Here is a 21,945-nt window from a genome sequence, read left to right as displayed (position 1 = left end):
TATATATATATATATATATATATATATATATATATATATATATATATATATATAGTATATATCGCCCTCGCTCATGTGCACAAACATTAGATGGACTACCATATCTACATACGCATAGCCTATGTATACCAGCCCGTATGTGCACAAACACTAGAAGCACGAGTATGTCTTTATCCGGCCCCACAGAAGCGTGGAATGTGTAAACAGTTATCAAAGGACATATGGGTTATGTTTGGACAACCCCGATAACATATTGGGTGATCTATACGGCGTGACTAAAACTTGTAATAAGGAACATCGATGATGTTATGAAAAATATTTCCCATTACCGGCTGTTACTTCTTTCGAATGAACACCATAATCTTTGGAAGCTTGAATCCCAAGTCAATGGCCCCTGTGGGCTTGTTCCATATGAATAGGGTTCATCTTCTGAATAATAGTAATTGCAGCCTAATGCAAATTGTCTCCCCAGCCCGTTTAGCCTATTAGGCTATGTTTATGAGTGAATAAAATATATTAAATTTTATAAACAGCAAAAGCGTGTACTAATTTACTAACTAAATGACTGATTATCAGTCTTCTGGTACTGCTTGATACAAGACAGAACAACAAATAAGAAAATGTACGAAGAAGAAAACGGAACTAGCGCTGAAGATTACGAGACTGGCATGAAAACATAAGCCGCAACACGGCCACAATAATCGATGACAAAAACTCTAAAGGAGCGACAAGAAATTAAATAATAACCACGAGACGTATTTATGATAGTATTATCATTAATTATTATGTGCTTATATATTCATAACGAACGAACAAAAATGACCATTACCTTGGAGCAACGGTAGGCAAAACAGTGAGAGAGAGAGAGAGAGAGAGAGAGAGAGAGAGAGAGAGAGAGAGAGAAGCTGTCACGCACAGAGAAAAATCCATGTGCCAAAGCAGAGCCTACTGTAAAGCTTTCAATTGAAAATAAAATCATAAAGAGATTAAATTTTACTGGTTTGAATTTATCTCCAATTCCGTCTCTCTTGGTTGGTAAGAGTCCAGAGGTCCTCATCAAACCTCATATCCCTTCAACAAGACCCGCGCTGGTATGAAGCTGGTTGATTTATGCCAACCAACCAACCATTTATTCACACTAGGCTTTCTTTTCAGTATTGTGAGTGCACTCAGTAGTTTTCATAGTTGTTATTTTCTTATCTTCTATGTTTTATTTATCTATTTATTTATGAAAAGCTACCTGTATATCAAATATTACCTATCATTAATTCGTGTATGCGCTATCTGGACTGACTATTCAATTTTAATTCGCTGTTCTCAACTTTTTCGCATATAGCTATCCTGTTCTGAAGATGGATCTTAGGCAAGTCCATGGATTGCACCAAAAGAACGCACTAGCATTATAAATAATGAGGATAATAATGATGATGATCATGATAATATTTTAAATAACTTGTAGGGTACTGTAATATGGAGTTCTTGTGTATACTGTCTCGGTAATAAGCAGTACTATACTATAGGTATCATGTATTGTATTTTCTTAAATTTTATGACTATTGTCATAATGACTTTTTGTTCCTAGAATGAGTCAACGCACGCCAATAATGCTCGAGATTAATAATAATAATAATAAGTTCTCACAAAACCGTGAACACTGAAATGGAAAATCAAATCTACAATAATTATGTTCTAGATATATTGACAAATTTGGAAATCTTTCGAGAGCATAGTCAGTTGTCTCAAGACGGGTTCCGACAGGGGAGTTTGACAGGTTTCTGAAAGCTTTCCGTATAGGCCTAGATTTTTAATGTAATAGAAATGGTGGATTTGATTCTTCAATAATAATAATGATATAACACAAAATTTGGTGGTTTTGATCCTTCCTTAATAATAATAATAATAATAATAATAATAATAATAATAATAATAATAATAATAATAATAATAAGAAGAAGAAGAAGAAGAAGAAGAATTAACGTTTAAGCGGCCGGTAAGTACCCGTTTCCTACGAAGAAGAAGAAGAAGAAGAAGAAGAAGAAGAAGAAGAAGAAGAAGAAGAAGAAGAAGAAGAAGAATTAATGTTTAAGCGACCGGTAAGTACCCGTTTCCTAAGAAGACGAAAAAGAAGAAGAAGAAGAATTAATATTTAAGCGGCCGGTAAATACCGGTTTCCTGACTAAACAAATAATAATGCATTTCAACGTGAAGACATTCTCTGCTAATAAAGCAACAACGTCAATAAATGTCAAATTCATCATAATATGAGAAAAACCAAAATTATCTATATATAACTCTGCAATATACTAAAGTAAAATTGTGCTAATTGGCCATAGTATCTGGCCCTGCTGTTCTGTTAAAGCTTGCGCAGCGAGCAGATAAACGTTCTTGTCTTGTTCTATAATGATGTGTCAACATTAGTATTTTAATAATAATATTGCGCATATCAAGGGCGCATCCCTTGATATTATGACGAATTTTACTTGATATTACGATGAGTTTTGCTTTACCCTAAACTCCGTCTGAACCGACTATTAGCTCGCGCGGTTTAACCGAACTTCTCCATTACCGATCACCAGTCTCCTAAAGCTGAACTTTAACCAAATGCTAACATAACCTATTGGACGTATTCTACGTCAAAACATATTCCGGCATTCCTCTAAAATTAGCTATCGACAGCACTCATTTGACTAAAAAATTACATCCATCAACATCATTGCCTCCCAACGGCTTGTGACACAAAGGCCGCTGTGAAAATCCCGCCATTGACACCTTTCCTGTGCTTTATCTCCCTCAAATCTCCACTCATCACTAGCCTCCCTTCGCAGTGGCCCAGCTGGCAATATCACCTACAGTACTATTCCCCCGGGGGACATCTCCCTTTCATCATTATCCTTTACACATAAGGAGCTTCGGTAATTTCCCTTATGGTATCACTTCTAAGGGACAATAGCTAAAAGTTAGGCAGTTCCTACCCAAAGGCAAAATGGACAATAATTAATGCTAATAATCAAAAGAATGGTTGTATGGCAATAATAATTCTTTGAAGTACATTAAGCCACAGCTTCTTGTTACACAGATGCTTATCTTTATCACACACACAAATATATAAATATATGTCTGTGAGTGTTGTGTGTGTGTGTGTTTGTGCACACAAGTCTCGTAAATGTAACTTGCAAATGTGTTGAACACGAAAGCGCTTGATACTTTTAATTCTTATTTCTTCTCTGGCGGTTTTGCAATACTAGTCACACATAAGCTATAATACAAACGCGCACACACACACACACACACACACACACACACACACACACACACACATATATATATATATATATATATATATATATATATATATATATATATATATATATATATATATATATATATATATATATATATATATATATATATATATATATATATATGTACAGACACTGATAGATAGCTAGATATATACTGCACAACAATCTAAACAGTTTTGCCGAATAACCTATATGGAAGAGGAAACAAACCCTGTTCACTGGTGACCTAACTGAAGGCGGTAACAGAAGAAGCATTGAAACTACATCGGTTATGATGAAAATCCTTAATATCTAGGGAATGAAATCGATGAAATTCTCGAGAGATTAACAAGCTGGTTTTGGAAAAGGAAGGAGTCGCACGGCACAGATCAAATATTTGTGTTGAGACATAGGCTACTGTGCAACATTGTATGGATTTTAAAAATCCCTTAAGATGGCATCCGCTGATTACGAGATGGCGGTTCACATCATCTAGTATTATGGATGGGTTACTTCACAACGGTATTCCATCTAAATACGTAAAGCTAATTGAAACTACGTGAACGAAGTAGATGCTAAGTTAATGTTCGTGAGGTCGTGTCCAATGAATTTGCAATGAACAGCGGCGTGCTACAAGGTAATGCTATTTCACTTTTGCTGTTTGTCCTTCTGATAAATTTTGTAACAGAAACGGTGGACCCTTCTAATAAATTTGATAACAGAAACGGTGGTCGGAGACGGAAGAGACGGTTTGGAGCGGAGTAATGACAGCAACTTGACAGATTTAAGAATATGAAAATATTTAGAAACAGTAATATACTAAACAGGTTCTTTTAAACTGGAATTCACTGCAAGATTGAAACAGGCAAATCAAATCCTGGGTAGGCTGAATACGACTGGGAAATCACACAGACTGAAGTTGCATACGAAAGTAAGATATTACACAAGTCTACTATATTATCATCTCTATTGTCATTCGGACATGAAGCACCGTATGACATTGAAAGTGCGGCTAAGTAAAAAGATCTTGTCGATTTGAGTGACAGCTTGAAGATGCTGGCAGGGCAGAATTAGGAACGACACATATGGGAAAGTACGGAACTTCCATACGTAGATGAGATAATGATGAAGAAGAGATGGAAAATTCATGGATGGGTCCTTCGCACAACCCGTGGGAGAATAGTTCAAATAGTGGCAGCTGAGCTCCTGTGGACACCAGAAAAGTTGGGAGATCCAGACCTACATTTATGAGAACTATGAGAATCTCAAATTGATTTTGCATGTTAAACGTTAAACTTAAGTCTGTAAGATCTCACATCGTAAAACACACACACACACACACACACACAAACATTAAAACACAATAAAGCGAAGAGAATTTTCACCTCAACCTAAAACCATCTCCTTGTATATTACTTACATTTTTATCTATTCATTCAATAATTTGTTAATTCGTTTTTTTCTATAACCAAGCTCTTCTTTCTGTATTTTTATTACTTTCTGCTACTTCTTTCTAATGACCATAATCTTTGGAAGCTTGAATTTCAATCAAGGGCCCCTATGGGCTTATTCTATGTGAATAAGGTTCATCTTCTGAATAATAATAATTATAATAACATACACCAACGAATCAAATACAAAAACAATTTGTTAGTCATTAAGAATGTGTGAATTTTAGCGAATCACAAGATAATCCATTTGACTATCGTAGCAGTAGGCCTAGGCTACATGACCCACAACTCAACATTCCACGAATCGAAATTTCACGGAGCCTAGGACTAAAATAAACAAAAAATAGCCTACTCTATTATCTAAATTCCCATTCTCCACTGGACGCAGAAATGGGGCTCACAAAATCGCTCCATAAAACATGAATGCTTAGACATTTGCAAGCAAATAACAGGAGCCTGTTTTGAAAGGCAATTGGGTACAATGAACAAATGGTAATCTTCCTGATTATACCTTTTTATTTTCTCTTTACTAATTACCAATGCGTCAGCGTACTCCTTTTCCTTGGGGCTCAATTTGCACTCAGCCACCGAGCAATTAAACGATTAACTTAGCATACTGAAACTCGGTTTCAAGGCCATGAAAGGCTTGAGCTGGTCTAGTGCCATAACACCGGGTTATTAACTGACGTAAAAGAAATCTCTCTCTCTCTCTCTCTCTCTCTCTCTCTCTCTCTCTCTCTCTCTCTCTCTCTCTCTCTCTCTCTTTGGGGTTACTAATTGACGTAAAAGAACGTAATTCTCTCTCTCTCTCTGGTTACTGATTAACGTAAAAGAACGTAATTCTCTCTCTCTCTCTCTCTCTGGTTACTAATTGACGTAGAAGAAAGTAATTCTCTCTCTCTCTCTCTCTCTCTCTCTCTCTCTCTCTCTCTCTCTCTCTCTCTCTCTCTGGTTACTAAGTGACGTAAAAGAAAAAATAATTCTCTCTCGGGTTATTAACTGACGTACGTAAAAGAAAGTCATTCTCTCTCTCTCTCTCTCTCTCTCTCTCTCTCTCTCTCTCTCTCTCTCTCTCTCTCTCTCTCTCTCTCTTTTCTCTCTCTTTTCATAATATATATATATATATATATATATATATATATATATATATATATATATATATATATATATATATATATATATATACTGTACACACACACACATATATATATACATCTCAGTGAAGGCTGATGAGCAAGAACAAGGGGAGAAAAAAAACAAGAAGGATGGAGCCTCACCACGATAGACCTGCCTCTGAAAGACAATGGTGATAAGAGTCAGACAAACATAAGAAGGAAGAGAAAACTTCAAACTTGGCAAGAGGGTGGACAAGAAACAGCCACTGGCCCTCGCATATCGGAGACTGCTGATGCCCTCAGCGTTAATGTAGGAAGAAGTGGCCTGACAAGTGCTACGGGGTCAGCTGACAAAGGATGAGGAACTTTCCCCTTGAGTTCAACGAAACAGTGACCGAAATCGTCTGACAGAGAGAGAGAGAGAGAGAGAGAAAGAGAGAGAGAGAGAGAGAGAGAGAGAGAGACCTAGTGGCGGAGAGGAAGAGGATCGAGAGATGATGTAAGAGGGCAGCATCACTGATAAGAGCGATGTACTCCTAACAGGGACAATGGAGTCCAACATGAATTTTTAACAATTGCGATGAATAAAATGTGAAAGACAAGAGGGAAAAATACTGGAGCCAAACATAGAGGATAAATTCATAGAGATAAACAAACCAATTAAAGATACATACACACACATATACATATATATATACATATATGTATGTATGTATAATATATACATAAATATGTATATAAATATATATATAATATATGTATGTATGTATGTATAATATATAAATATGTATATAAATATATATATATATATGTATGTATATATAATATATATATATATATATATATATATATATATATATATATATATATATATATATATATATATATATATATATATATATATATATTATATATATATATATATATATATATATATATATATATATTTACGTGAAAAATTAACAAAGACGTGATAAATATTAGAATACAGCCCCACTGTCTTGTGGAAGACGAATCAGACAAAGGTTATGGACCTCCTCCCGAAAAAAAAGGGGGCGTAATTGCCACCGGCAGATGATGATCCCCAACCTGTCACAGCAGAAACTACAATAGACCTTGTCTTTATATCTTCAGCCTTCCTGATTTAGCCTATCTTGAAGATGATGGACGTGATTCCACCTACAGGAGTAAGGGTTAATAGCGGATAGCCCACTGTGACTTTTGTTCTACAATGATCTTTTTGGCGCGTAGGCTATCCCCACGGACCTCAGTTTAATGGACGTTATCTGGATATGAACAACCATTCGATCTTGCTTCAGTAACCACGTTGGACTCACATCATATACAGTAATCTTCGATGGAGCCATGGACCATTTATCCGATCTAAGAGCTATTTCATGAACTGTACAATAAACTTTTTTTTTTTTTTGCATTTACGTTATACTAATAGCCAAACTTCAGTGAAATCAAAGTAACATGAGATACCGGTAGGCAGTTATGAGGGCATGCCGTAATTGAATCGGCTTTCACTACTTAACGCAAATGAGTTATCAAGCCACGAGAAATTTTTTCTTTTGTAGGCTATACCTGACAATTGCTAATGAGATGAGAAAATTGCATAACGTCCCAGTCTTAACACAGTCTTTGACGGCTACAATATGCTAGCCAATCGATACCAAGTCTTGCGTTCCCTCCATTGTGAAACCGAGGAAAAGTTTTCAAAAAAAGAGTTACTGATGCTGAAGGTTAGCTAGTTCTTCAAGGCTTATTACGATGCTGCTCATTTTTATGTTCGAATAGCAGAGATAGGCTAATATACTTACGATATCGCAAAACTGAATAAGTCTTCATCGAATTGGATTGAATAGAGAGTTTAGGCCAAAGGCCAAGCATTGGGACCAAAGAGGTCATTCAGTGCTGAAAGGGAAATTGACAGTAACAAGGTCTGAAAGGTGTAACAGGAGGAAAACCTCGCACTTGCACTAGGAAACAATTGTTAGGAGAAGGTGGAAAATCAGATGGATGAAAAAGAATATGAACGGAGGTACCGTAAAAAAAATGAAAGAGGCTGCAGCTAGGGGCCGAAGGGACGCTGCAAAGAGCCTAAGTAATGCCTACAGTGCAACCCCCTACGGAATAATATATGCCTTTATCCCAACGAAAAAAAATGCCCAAAATACCCTTTCTATCACCCATGCCACCTATCTCTTACATGCTGAAGGCGCTGTTACTTTCCACTACAATGCAGAAGAGGCGGCTACTTTTCACTTGTATGTAGGTCACTGCAACTCTTCACTTAAATAAAATGCCCTAGCCTCAACTAGCCTACTTCTCCTTTAAAGGTAAGCTACTAGAAGGAGTTGCTACTTTTCATTTGCATGCAGAAGGTGATGCTAGTTTTCTGCTAGGCACATATCCCTCACAAGTTCACGCCCATTCCACGGGATGACATCAGCACAAAAAGGATTAGGTCTAGGCTAAGCCGAGACGACTCCACTATAATAGGGACATACTTTTTATTAGTTTTCTGTAAAAGAAAACTATTGCGCCGGCTTTGTCTACATCATCGTAATTCTGTCAAAACCCGAGTCCATTTTTCCTAATAACTGATATCCGTAAAGAGATATGAGTTAGGAGTGGGCGAATCTTAAAAACTACTGAGGCTAGAGGGCTGCAAATTGGTTATGTTGATCAACCACCCTCCAATCATCAAACATACCAAATTGCAGCCCTCTAGCCTCGGTAGTGTTTATTTTAATTAAGGTTAAAGTTAGCCATAATCGTGCATCTGGCAACGATATAGGACAGGCCACCACCGGGCCGTGGTTAAAGATTCAAGGGCAGCGGCTCACACAACATTATACCGAGACCACCGAAAGATAGATCTATTTCCGGTGGCCTTGATTATACTCTGTACAGAAAACTCGATTGCGCTGAAGAAACTTCGGCGCATATTTTAACTTCTTTATTTGGCTGAGAAACAGCTGCAGGAACAAGAGAACAGTCATGTTGCATTTGGTGGCTTTAAAGACGTCGCCTCTTACTTCGTACTCTTTCCTTGAATGAAATGTGGTTCACAGACGTGGCCATGCCCAAGGTGGCTCATTGAAAATGTCAGCCTAGTCACTAAATACTCGTACTTGACAACAAACGCATGGCTCTAAAACCCTACGGAATTTAACAGCCTCTTTCTACATCTTTATTCCATTGCTCATTGATGCTGTTGTTCTTGATGCTGTTTTCATTTTCACGTATTTTTTGCAACTTTAGGAGATGTAGGCTATACAGTCCACCCTGCCAACTAAGCTTACCTAATATTTAATCAGGATTACTTTGTACATCATGTGTAATATTAACACCATATGCAAAACCCTCATTCTACGGCACCGCTAAATTGATTCAACTACGATCGGTTACCAAGGAAAAATGATAACAGCACCGTACCTTAGAAAACGACATATTAATGTTATTACTTTTACGGTGAAGGTGACGCTCAAGACCATGCGAATACAATGCAAAACTACCTTGACACACTGAAAAAGTGCATATATATTCGAACGACGCCATATCTACAGGAAATGGTGAAGATAATTAAGATTACGCGTATCAAACGGGGCATAGGCCTATACCCAACTTTTCTCTTCTTACGTCCCCCGCGCCCTATCGCTACGGCACGTGCATAATACTAACTCAAGTTACCACTAGCTGTCGCAACTGGAATAACTATCTTACTCGTTGACAGCTAGAGCTCCGTAATTACACATAATGAAGTAATATGAGAAGACGAAAAACACCGATTGGACTATGCAAGGCTGGGTACCCTTGCGGATTCGCTACATTCCTGGTCTTTCGTTACGTAATATTAAGTCTAGTCAGTACATGGTAGAGTAACTGCCAAGAAATACCAGACGTCCTCTCCATACTATAAGATAACATTGCTGTAATAGGGACAGTGAGTCAGTAATTGAAGTTTTATTTTTCGTTGAGATCCACCGCTCTCATTTATACACACACACGCGCGCGCGCACAAGCACACACACACACGCGCACACACACGCACACACACACACACACATATATATATATATATATATATATATATATATATATATATATATAGAGAGAGAGAGAGAGAGAGAGAGAGAGAGAGAGAGAGAGAGTTTTCCATTACCTGTACTGATGAAATAAGTAATAGATCGATAGCATACACACTGAATACATACAAGTTTTATATATTTCCGCAAATTTTACAGCTATCTATAACTTTGCCGATAGAGATATTAAACCAATCAGGCTACACAGTCTGTTGTCACTTCACTGCATCTTAAAATAAAAGAAAGTCTAAAGAACTACTAAAGCTTTTAAAACTTTTAGAAACTCACGTAACAATCATAATGATCCCTGATGAACTTTTCAAGCTTTTTCAATTATGAAAGCAAGGTGTTAATTAAAAGATAATAGGTCGGAGACTACCTATTGGGTAAATAATTAATGACAATAACGGAACAGTGTGAAAAGAAATTAAAACTCAGCATGTCAGTTCACCATGCGAATGTCCAGTGCAATGTGCATAAGTCCCTTGCAGAGAAGTGACAGTGGTCTCAAGGGTAAGGGGGTCGGGGGAATTGGGGATAAAGGGCGGGGAGGGGGTGACAGGAGTAGCCTTAGCCCTCTCAGCTGTTATACAACACAGTGGCACGAGACTTGATCACAATTTTATTCCAATAACGCTTCTGTCATTGTACCAAAAAGTTACCAGTAAGTTGCATACTCTCAAAATTCTCATAACCAGGGCTTCATGATCATGTCTCGCACATCATAAAAGGACAAAACTAGAAAGTAAATAAGAATACATACACGCAACGTCCTTAGTAAATCCTTCGCGCTAAACCTGGTACCGCAACCATCGCAATTCATACGACTTATTTCTGACTTGCACTGCACTGCCAATAGGCTTTTTATCACTTGAAATCACCACTCAATGCTTATATTTGTTATGTTATATGGAACATCATGATCAACGCTCTATTTCTTAAGCATTACAGCACAAATTACGAAGAGCGACATACACATAACCTCACAGAACTCGCCATATTTGTTGACTGCCTGAGTTTGGCGATAGATGGCAGCACATGCCTGAACCCTCCAACGCGCGCGTTAAACTTCAAGCAACTTCAAGCATACGCCGCCTTTAGTTGGGAGCTTCTCAGCTTTAATTTTTCCTTCCTTGGCGCAGGGACCATATTCTCCGCATGCTTTTCTATTTATTTCAGATCGTTAAAGCTGGAGAAAGAGAGTCCGTACCTTGACCGACGATTAACATTCTCAAATAATATATCTTTAATTTCTTGAATTTACACCTATTGATAAAATTGGAAGGTGCGCCTGTACGTTTAATGAAAATTGTTAGGCACTAGACCTACTATGAATGCTTTAATCACTATGTTCTTTCTCGTGTTATGGAAAGAAAATGCACCATACAGCAACTTCCATATTCAAATATTTGACCTGACTGGCTGCATCGGTGGGCTTGAGGAACCTAAATTAATTAACGCAAAATAAAGTTTATCAACAAACTAGTTATGAGCCAAGATGAAAATGATAATAATAATTTTTAAAAAGAATTTGGTGATTATTATCCCGAACAATGCTAAAGAATTCGTTGGGTTTAGTTTCCGGACACGGCATATACGCATTCCAATATGCAGGCCTAGTAGACCAATGGATGAAAAGATGCTGCAGACATTATGAAATTCTGTCTACTTGTGATTACACAAACGTTTCATTTACCAGTCACGCCTGTATGGCGGGATACAATTTATTATTGCGAAACAAGTGTGTAACTTATCTTTTATCGTACAGGAGTGTCAGTGACACGATGTCCATATTTACTCAGTTCAAGGTCCTCTGAATGGAATGCAGGGTCCAGAGCGAAATGTTTCTTCTACATTCTGTTTTTCCCCTTTACCAAATCCCTTTTTATGATGGGGGGGGGGGTGCTTGATTATTTTATTATGCCATTTCGATGGATTTCGTCAATACGGATCGTAATATATATATATACAATCATGAAGCTACAAATGTTGTTTAATATCCTATTCACGCTACTTCGGGTGGCTCAGTGGTTTGACCGTCGACTGGAGAGTTGTTGGAAAGTATTGTGTCGAGGGATCGGGACCCGGCGGTAGGGTACTGATCCATTTATCACTAATAAAATTTACCTTCGGTGATAATTGCCCATCGGGGATTTTCCCGAAGTAGCGTGAATTGGATATTAACATTTGTAGCTTCATGGTTGTATATAAATCACGGTGTGATAGAAATTTCATATATATATACGCGTATATATATATATATATATATATATATATATATATATATATATATATATATATATATATGTATATATGTGTGTGTGTGTGTGTGTGTGTGTGTGTGTGTGTGTATACATATATACATACATATGTATATATATATATTATATATATTTTATATATGCATATATACGTATATAAATAGGTTATACACGTATTAGGTTTTCACAAAGGAGGATAAGGGGTCAGGATGCCCTAATAGCAAACATTCTCATAGGATTAACCTTTATAAGTCATACTTCCACAGAATGCGATAGCAGGTGCTTTTTTGAAAAAGATAAAAAAATAACAAATGAAAATACAAATTAGCAAACACACATACAAACATACATGGAATATTAAGTGGCAATATAATAAAAAAAATGATATAGTTATGCACGGAGCTTTAAATGAATAGAATATCCAGCTTCAATCGTCAGGAGCGGTCACAACTGTATTATGAAATTCCGGACTGAAGTTGTGTACTGTAGCGCTTACTTATACTAAGTTGTGTCGCAAGTTTCATTAACCTGTCATCTAAGCTTAAACTATTAGGTATAGAAAAATGCTTCTAAATCCACGACCCATTTCACTGAACAGTGAGTGTACCGTCGGTATCAGACACAATTGTTTTCTAAGTTAATTCAATTCAGTTGGTTTCTCCGGCGTCTCTGTAACCCTTTTCCACTTAAGTAAGACCCTTTAGACTTGTTGCTGATTTTCACGCCATAATTTTTTGGGGTTGCTAGCCAGTGTTTATATAATCCCCCATAGATGGTAATGGTGTTACCATTGCTCAACGATACCCATCAAGTTTTTAACCAAACTCTGTCTTGCTTGAATTTACTGAACAGAGTCCAGAAAGGAGAAAGCTTCGCAAACTTCAGAGTTTAAAAATCGCAGGCCCTTAATTTCAGCTGGAAATCGAGATAGCGCTGACTCCAAAACGCTTTGGCTTGGTCAGTAACGCCGTGTGTGTGAACGCAATCTAAGGCATATATATGTTAGAAGTGATATCGAACTTGCTTGAATAGTAAAGAGCCGCACAGTTAATTCTCAGAAAAGTTGTCATTCATTTACGTATTACATATAAAAGAGAAGTGTTGAATGAAATGTTCACACCAGGTAGTGTAGAAGAAAAAAAAACAGCGTAACTGAAACTTTCAACTTGCAACATACTTTAGGAACCGGTTGTGAACCGCAATTGGTCACAGTGAAGCCAGGGATACCAAAAGAGTGTCTGACTGTGGTAGCATCGGTCTAAAAATTTACAAGGCTCTTTAACATCTTCATGAGATTTCTTATTATAGCTTCTCTGCTATTCCCACGGACTATTATCACTATGTAACAGCAGTTACTGCTAAAAGTTGGATCGTTTTAGAACTCCCTAGGGAGAGAGAGAGAGAGAGAGAGAGGAGACTGAAAGGGGTCATGACCTCAAAATGAAGTGCTATTCAATTAGGCAGAGTTGCTATCTTGTTTACCTGCCAGATTCGTTAGGCCTAACGTTCTATTTTGGTGTTGGTAAATCGATGGCAAATTTCGTTGCCAGTTTATCCTTAAAGATATATCTGTAAACCGTATATAAGTGAACGAATATAGCATACACCGTTAAATTGATATAAATACATGTTTACATATACATATGCATATGCATACACATAATGAATGCCATTACACATGCGGCATCTATCACTTTAAGACAACACTTCATTATCGTGTAATTCTCCTTATCTTCAAGGATAATACTTTGAAGGAAAAGACGACAATAACTACTGTTGTTTCTTTATATATATATATATATATATATATATATATATATATATATATATATATATATATATATATATGTATGTATGTATGTATGTATGTATGTATGTATGTATGTATGTATGTATGTATATTTGCATGTGCCTATGATTGTATCTTAACGTACACTTCAAGTGAATGAGGCATAAGTTTCAGCCCCCAAGCACATTTTTAACTAGCATCTTTTACCCTCATACGGTATGGTGCCACATGGTGTTAGTTTTCCAGTGTTTAGCAAATCTTTTAGAATGATATGGCTGGCCCTATGCCCTGTTTGCGACCACCACAGCTGTCTTATTACCGCGTACAGTACCTAATTCACTGCTTACGTCACAAAGGCATAAAGTGTTCAATTTTCAAAGGAGTGTGCCCATCCGCCCGTCCTTACCCAGGAGTATATAGAATTATAAACAGAGGAACAGGTGCGCTCCATTTAAAGCACATTGTGTCTCTTTTGACCTAAGCAATGAATTGTGCATCCAGAATTCGTCAACCCTCGCTAAAACTACCAGAGTTAAAAGTGCATGGCCCAGCAATCTCATCCAAAAGATTTGATAAGAACAAGTTGAAAGAAGTGGCTCCATAAGGCGTTGCTATTCCGAGTTCCAGCAGCTGTGTTCGGAATGAGACTGCTAGGCCCACTGATGTTCAAGGAGCTTATGTGCCGAAGGCGTCTGAAATTTCTGAGTGGTCACCCATCCACGCACTGATAAGACCAGACGTTGCTCTGAGTGGTCACCCGTCCACGTACTGATAAGACCTGACGTTGCTCAACAGCGCTGATAGGTCGACCAGAGGTATACTGAAAAAGATCACAAAGGACAGTGAAAGCTTTTTTTATTCATAATTTTTCTGTCTATTTGGATGTTATTGCCGATTCTTTATTGATGCCTAACACACAAGTAATCACATACGCGCATTATCGTCAATAAGTCATTTCCCGCAGCAGCGGTGGCTTCATCAAAGAGAGAGAGAGAGAGAGAGAGAGAGAGAGAGAGAGAGAGAGAGGGAGAGAGAGAGAGAGGGAGAGAGAGAGAGAGAGAGAGTAAGTACTACTACGTTCCACCACGAACTGCTGAATCAAGGATGCATGTTGGTGAGTTAATTCTGCAAATATATATATATATATATATATATATATATATATATATATATATATATATATATATATATATATATATATATATATATATATATATATTATATTTGTATGGTATGGCTATTAACAGTCAGTCCCACGGCAGCGACTACCCCCTTTTCGAGCGACATTCATGAATTTTTCTCTGACGGGGAGCACCTATCGGTCGCCATCTGAGCATACTCAGCCAAGGGCACACAACACAATAGGCTAAGAGATGTGGCCCTAGATTTTCCAATCAGCCTCTCTGCATGGAGGCAACTGACCTTGTCATGGGCATGGGAATGTAATCGTGCATTTGCTTGCACGTAGAGGATGACTGATCGTGAATGGCAGTCAAGAAATTCGGCTGTATGCATGGTAATCAGTATTTCGGTGAACTTCGTACTAAATATATTGTGTACCCCTAATGGCTTAGTTTCAGGAAAGCAATGATAATAGATTATCAGAATATCAGACTCTTATTGTAAACTCAACAAGTGGAAGTGTCAAAGACATTATTATGAATATTTGAAATAGAAAAGCAAACGCTTAAAGACCTATCAAGGAAATTTACACCTCATATTTCCTCAAATAAGGAAGAGTAGTTGTGATTGGTCTGTTAATAGGTATGAAGTCATGAGGATAATTTAACATGAAAAAAAATTCGAAGTCATAACTGTAAACATTACAAAAAATAAATCTGAAAAATGCACTCGAAACATTCAGTAGGCCTACCTATAAGAATTTTTTCCTAAAAATCGAGACCTCTGGTACTATCCCTTGATTTAAAAGATTTATTTGTTCTGACGAAAACTCTTTAAGAAAGTAATTGATTAAATATGAGAAATCTTACAAATATGGCTTAAGAGAAACTGAGACGTATTTCGCCTGTTCCAAAGAATAGTACACAAAAGGCGATAACAAGAAGTATAAATTGATATCAATCTTTCTTTTAGGCTGCTAACAAGTTTATCATCGAGTCCTTATATAAGCATACCTGCTGAGCTTTTAACAAGGTGCGTTTGCCGGATGGCTAAGGCCACATTTTCCTACCCGCGCTAATCTCTCTCCTTTAAAATGGGGTGAAGGAGGTCCCTGGATTTGTGGTTCCTCCTTGACTAGATGAAAACATTTAGATTTTACGTCACGTTTAAGAGTGGTTACGATACTTCTCCATTGCGTTATGTTAAGACTGGAGTGTGCAATGTTAGATTGGAGTGGAATATAGAGTTTAGGCCAAAAGCCAAGCACTGGGACCTATAAGGGCATTCAGCGCTGGAAAGGAAAATGAGAGTAGGTAGGTCTGAAAGGTGTAACAGGAGGAAAACCTCGCAGTTGTACCATGAAATAAATATTAAGATAGGGTGGATAGCAAGATGGAAGAAAGATAATGCGAATGGCGGTAGAATAAAAGGAATGAAAGGGGTTGCAGCTAGGAGCCTTAGGGACGCTGCCAAGAACTGTTAGTAATGCCTACGGTGCACCCCGTGAGGTGCACTGACGGCAATACCCCACCTACAACAGTCTTGAACCCTAAATTTATTCACAACATGATAAATACACATTTAAAATTCAGTTATGATTGTAGAGGTGACAATATATGTTAAAAACTGCAAGCTTATGGTGTCACGTGACTGGAAGACACTAGCTTATAAGCTTGCGTCCTTGATTCGGTAATGAGATAAGAAGATATGACAATAAATGCCTTTTCCTCCAGAACCACATAAGGAAAAATAATTTATTTTTAATAGAATTCAGGTTATTTATTCTAATGATATTATTTTTTGGTCACAAGTTCAGACATATCAAAACAAAGCATCCGCTACTACTAGATCAAGCTGAGAAAAAGATTACATTATGACTTTACCAGACGAACCATGAGCTTACAAATTACAAACTAAGTTTCACGAAATATTGTATAAAGGAGAAAGAGAACAAAATGTCATTCAAAACTTCGGCTGTTTCTCCTAGACCGACAAACAAGTACAGAATTGCTTTATTATCACCTAAAGGCGCGCCACTGGAGAGCATTTTCCGCCGCCTTTTAGTGTCTTTCCAACAAACTAAAGTAGCATCTGTTCATTCAGGCGGTAATACACTAACCCGATCATGCGATGCTTCATTCTAACCGCCAGCATTGGTCACTTTGCACAAAGTTTTGTGACAATGTTAAAAGATGCCGTGAAACGTGAGTAAGACACATCGCTATGGTAACATGATATAAAATGCGCTAAACTTTGAGAGATTTTATTATACCGCATAGTTCATTTTCCTGAAGACTATGAATATATACAGAAATGGGTATTAGTACTATTCTTGAGAGAAACCTCGCCTGAATCCTGGATTATTCGGGAGATTTCACTGAATTCTGTAATAACGGAAGAAAAGTTGAAAAAATAGAGAAAAGTGAGGATGGAAAGCAAAACATAAATTCTTATCTTAGGCGATTACATCAGATAGGTCTTTCTGTTATCAGTCCCAATCTATTAAGTCTGAATGATACATTGTTATGAAACTACGATTTCGAGGTAAAAAAAAAAAAAGTGTTTACTTTTAGAAACAAGAAAGAACGGGTGCGCATGCGCATGCTTTTGTTACTACGATATGCTGCACCTGCAGACACACGCATATCTATGCAAATCAGTCTAAAGGAATGTTTCCGTATCACTTTTCTTCCTTATAGAGGTGGCTCAAGAAGAGAATTAAGGACTAGACTAATAATGTTAGCTGCTTAGTTCACTGCTAAGTTTAACAAACATTGGGATTTAACAGATCAAGCTTTTTGTGACTAAGATAACCTTTCTTCCTATAAGTGGAAAGTCTCGTGCTTTTATCTCTATGAAGCCCTAACCTATTTATAACGCTCTCTTTTTATCCCCGTGTCTGGGCTAGATAAGGACAGTTGACTGCCCGCATTATATATATATATATATATATATATATATATATATATATATATATATATATATATATATATATATAATAATATATATATATATATATAATGTATATATAGTACACACACACACACACACACACATATATATATATATATATATATATATATATATATATATATATATATATATATATATATATATATATGTTTTTAATATCAAATTCGCTACTTCAGGAATATCCCCGATGAGGAATTATCACCGAAGGGGAATTTTATAAGTGATAAATGGCTCGGTACTGCTGGGTGTCGATCCCTGGACACAATTACCTTCCAACAACTCCAGTCGACGGTCTTACCCACTGAGCCATCAAGAGCGGTAAAATTCTCCTTCGGTGATAATTCCCCATCGGGGATATTCCAAAGTAGCGTGAATTTGATATTAAACAACATTTGTAGCTTCAACAATCTATATAAATCATGGTGTGATAAAATTTCATATATATATATATATATATATATATATATATATATATATATATATATATATATATATATATATATATATATATATACAGTATATACTGTATATTCTTTATTCAATAATTGGTTCTTCTCTTAGAAAGTAGTTTCTGAAAATTCCATTGCATCATCCACTTCTTAGACCTACACTTAGGACTCTTGAGCATCAAATCAACGCTGCGGCGACACACTGAAAGTTATGGACGTTTCAGCTTCTCTTCAACCTCACCTCGCCAACGCTTTCTTGATCTCCGACCACTCCCTCCGAGAACTTTCGAGCAAAGCGCACTCTCCATCAGCTTATCATCCCCCATTCTCCGCATATAACCTCGCCGACTCAAAACACGCACACACATGCGGCCATATTAGGCTTTTGGGAATATGGAACAACACCTGCAGTCGGGAGCCTTACCTTGTTTCCACTTGTTTGGGAGGGAACCAAGGCTTCGTGGGAGAAAGAATATGAAAAGACTGGGAAAACTGGTTAGAAAATTGTTAGAAAATTCAGAAAACATCATAGGAAGTAGCGAGGATTAATATCTGCAAAAAAAAAAAAATTACTATGAAAAAAATCAAAGCCAAGTAATCTGTAGATAGGCGAGAAGGTTCTTTAGAAATACAGTCACGTCATTTGCAAAGATATAGTGCAGAATAATTATAAAGATGAAATATAAGTACCTTAATGCATAGTAGACCTGGATTTGGCTTATAAAAGTAAGAAAGAATGAGGATGAGACCAAAGTAATGCACAGAAACACCATGAGACTAATGAACGACAGGCCCTTGAACATAGACAGCCATTAAGACAGAAGGACTATAACAGTGAAGACAGGAACGATGAAATATGTATACAATGCTTGATATGCAACCGATCTTAGCTAGGTTTGGTAAATTTAGAGATGAAACAGACGATGGGGAAGGTGCGGTAAAAGTTAAAAGTATACCTTAGTTTAACCAGACCACTGAGGTGATTAACAGCCCTCCTAGGGCTAGCCTGAAGGATTAGATTTATTTTACGTGGCTAAGAACCGACTGGTTACCCAGCAACGAGTCCTACACCTTATTGTGGAATCCGAACCACATTATGACGAAAAATGAATTTCTATCACCAGAAATAAATTCCTCTAATTCTTCATTGGCCTGCCGGAGAGTCGAACGCTGGGCCAACAGCGTGCTAGCCGAGAGCTCTACCCACCACTCCAAGGAAGAACTAGGTGCAGTAAAGAGGATGGTGACAATGTAAGAGGAAGTGAAAGGGAATAATAACACTGACAGTCAAGTGGGTGAGATTCTTCGAAGGTCAAGTTCCTCGTTGGCCGGTCGGTATCGTTCTCGGCCAGCACTCTGCTGGGCCCGCGTTCGATTCTCCGACCGGCCAATGAAGAATTAGAGGAATTTGTTTCTGGTGATAGAAATTCATTTCTCGTTGTAATGTGGTTCGGATTCCACTATAAGTGGTAGGTCCCGTTGCTAGGTAACCAATTGGTTCTTAGCCACGTAAAATAAGTCTAGTCCTTCGGGCCAGCCCTAGGAGAGCTGTTAATCAGCTCATTGGTCTGGTTAAACTAAGGTATACTTGACTTTTTTTTCCTTCGAAGGTCAGAGAAAAAAAAAAAGAAAAAAAGAAATATTGGGTGTCCTTACTTAGTCGTCGAGTTATTAAAAGCGGTCGTCTACGTAGCCATATCAGGCTTCATGCTCCATACTTTTGAGAAGGAGAAGTTGGGAAGTTGCATTCAGTATTGCAAAGATTAAGGAGGAAGAGGTTGTCTAGGATCGGAAGGGCTTTCGGAATGACAGCGGATGGTTGCTAAGAGCAATCAAAGGAGAGGAAGTTGTTCGAGATTCAAGTGCCTTTTAAATGATGCGTCTTTTAGAAAAATGAAGAGAAGGTAAAAGTCCGTCCGTATATATATATATATATATATATATATATATATATATATATATATATATATATATATATATATATATATATATATATATATATATATATATATATATATATGTATATATATATATATATATATATATATATATATATATATATATATATATATATATATATATATATATATATATATATATATATATATACAGTATATATATATATATATATATATATATATGTATGTATGTATGTGTGTGTATATATATATATATATATATGTATGTGTGTGTGTGTGCATGTATTTCTAACAAACAGAACAACCAAATCTAAAAACAAATGCCATGCATGCTGATAGCCTTGAAGTCTAGAGTTTTATAAAAAGATTAAGAAACAAAAACAATAGATAGGTATGAAAGCGATAAGATAATTACGTAACAGATAAGGGTGTATTTGGCATCAAGTTCTTATAAACGTTTCATAATATTTAAGGCATCGATATATTTTCATCATATCGCCATTATCGTCTTCATCCGACTTTATCTTTACAGGTTTACTTTCGACCCATTTTTGGCATATTGGTCGATTCTCTGTTATATGCTAGTTCGACTCGTAGGGTGTAGCTTTCTTGAATAACTTGTCAAATGTTTGTTTTCATATCATATAAAACAGTGTTATAACATCGGCGACAGTATTCAACATACCCAAGACAAGCGTCTCAAACGTACGATTTATCAATATATGAAATTAGGTTGATGAATCGATTTCAGCTAAAATTAATTTTCAGATAGCTAAAATCAATAACCTAATCATTTCATAATACATAGTGATTGTAAGTCACATTATTTAGTTTTATCCTTTAAATTTATTACCAATCCTTTCTCTCCATTGATTAATGTTAATTTTTCCTGCCTCAGGACTTATAAAACAAAAATAAAAGCTTTATTTTAGATCTTTCGTTTACCCTTTATCTCTTATATTGACAATCTTACAACAAACCGAAAAGATATTTATTCAGCTCAGACTCTGAATGACAAACTGGAACAGCAAACGCGGTTCTCCCCTAATGACAGATAATGTCTTGAACTACATGGTTTGACAAGAACAGGGAACACGGAGAGATTTGAGAGTATTTAAGCACCATCAACTATTTGTTCTTACAATCTTTCGTAATAATGGGCCAAGGCAGATCTTGAATGTTAATTTTTCTGAAATTATTAGTTTTCCGTATAATAAACATATTTTAGAATCAGTCAGTTTTCAAATAAACAAATACAGTTTGTTTTTCATCCTATTTTCTTGTTGCAGCTTAAACATACAGATCCTGATTTGCCCAAGAATCGATTGTGGCATTCATGATGAATGCGCTGCCTTTTAGATAACAAATAAGACTTTTCTCATCCACCGTTACTTGAAAAGGCTTTTTCTTTTCTGTGGTTTATTTTCTGGTTTTTACAGAAAACTAATTTTATTGATTCTGTACAGCCTTAATTGTCCCATGAGTTGCAAC

At 36.7% G+C, this 21,945-nt stretch overlaps 1 protein-coding gene across 1 annotated transcript in view; it reads right to left on the bottom strand.

Annotated features, from left to right (window-relative positions):
• LOC136846083 (neuronal PAS domain-containing protein 2-like) overlaps nt 1–10,841 on the bottom strand; it is a 376,593-nt gene extending 365,752 nt beyond the window's left edge. The window contains exon 1 of the mRNA XM_067116792.1: nt 10,705–10,841. The gene's annotated coding sequence lies outside the window, so the exon portion shown is untranslated. The remainder of the gene's footprint in view (nt 1–10,704) is intronic.
• Between the last annotated feature and the right edge of the window lie 11,104 nt (nt 10,842–21,945).

This window comes from Macrobrachium rosenbergii, chromosome 14 (assembly GCF_040412425.1).
Source record: "Macrobrachium rosenbergii isolate ZJJX-2024 chromosome 14, ASM4041242v1, whole genome shotgun sequence".
In the NCBI taxonomy this organism is placed as follows: Eukaryota; Metazoa; Arthropoda; class Malacostraca; order Decapoda; family Palaemonidae; genus Macrobrachium; species Macrobrachium rosenbergii.
This window is presented reverse-complemented; position numbering and strand designations above follow the sequence as displayed.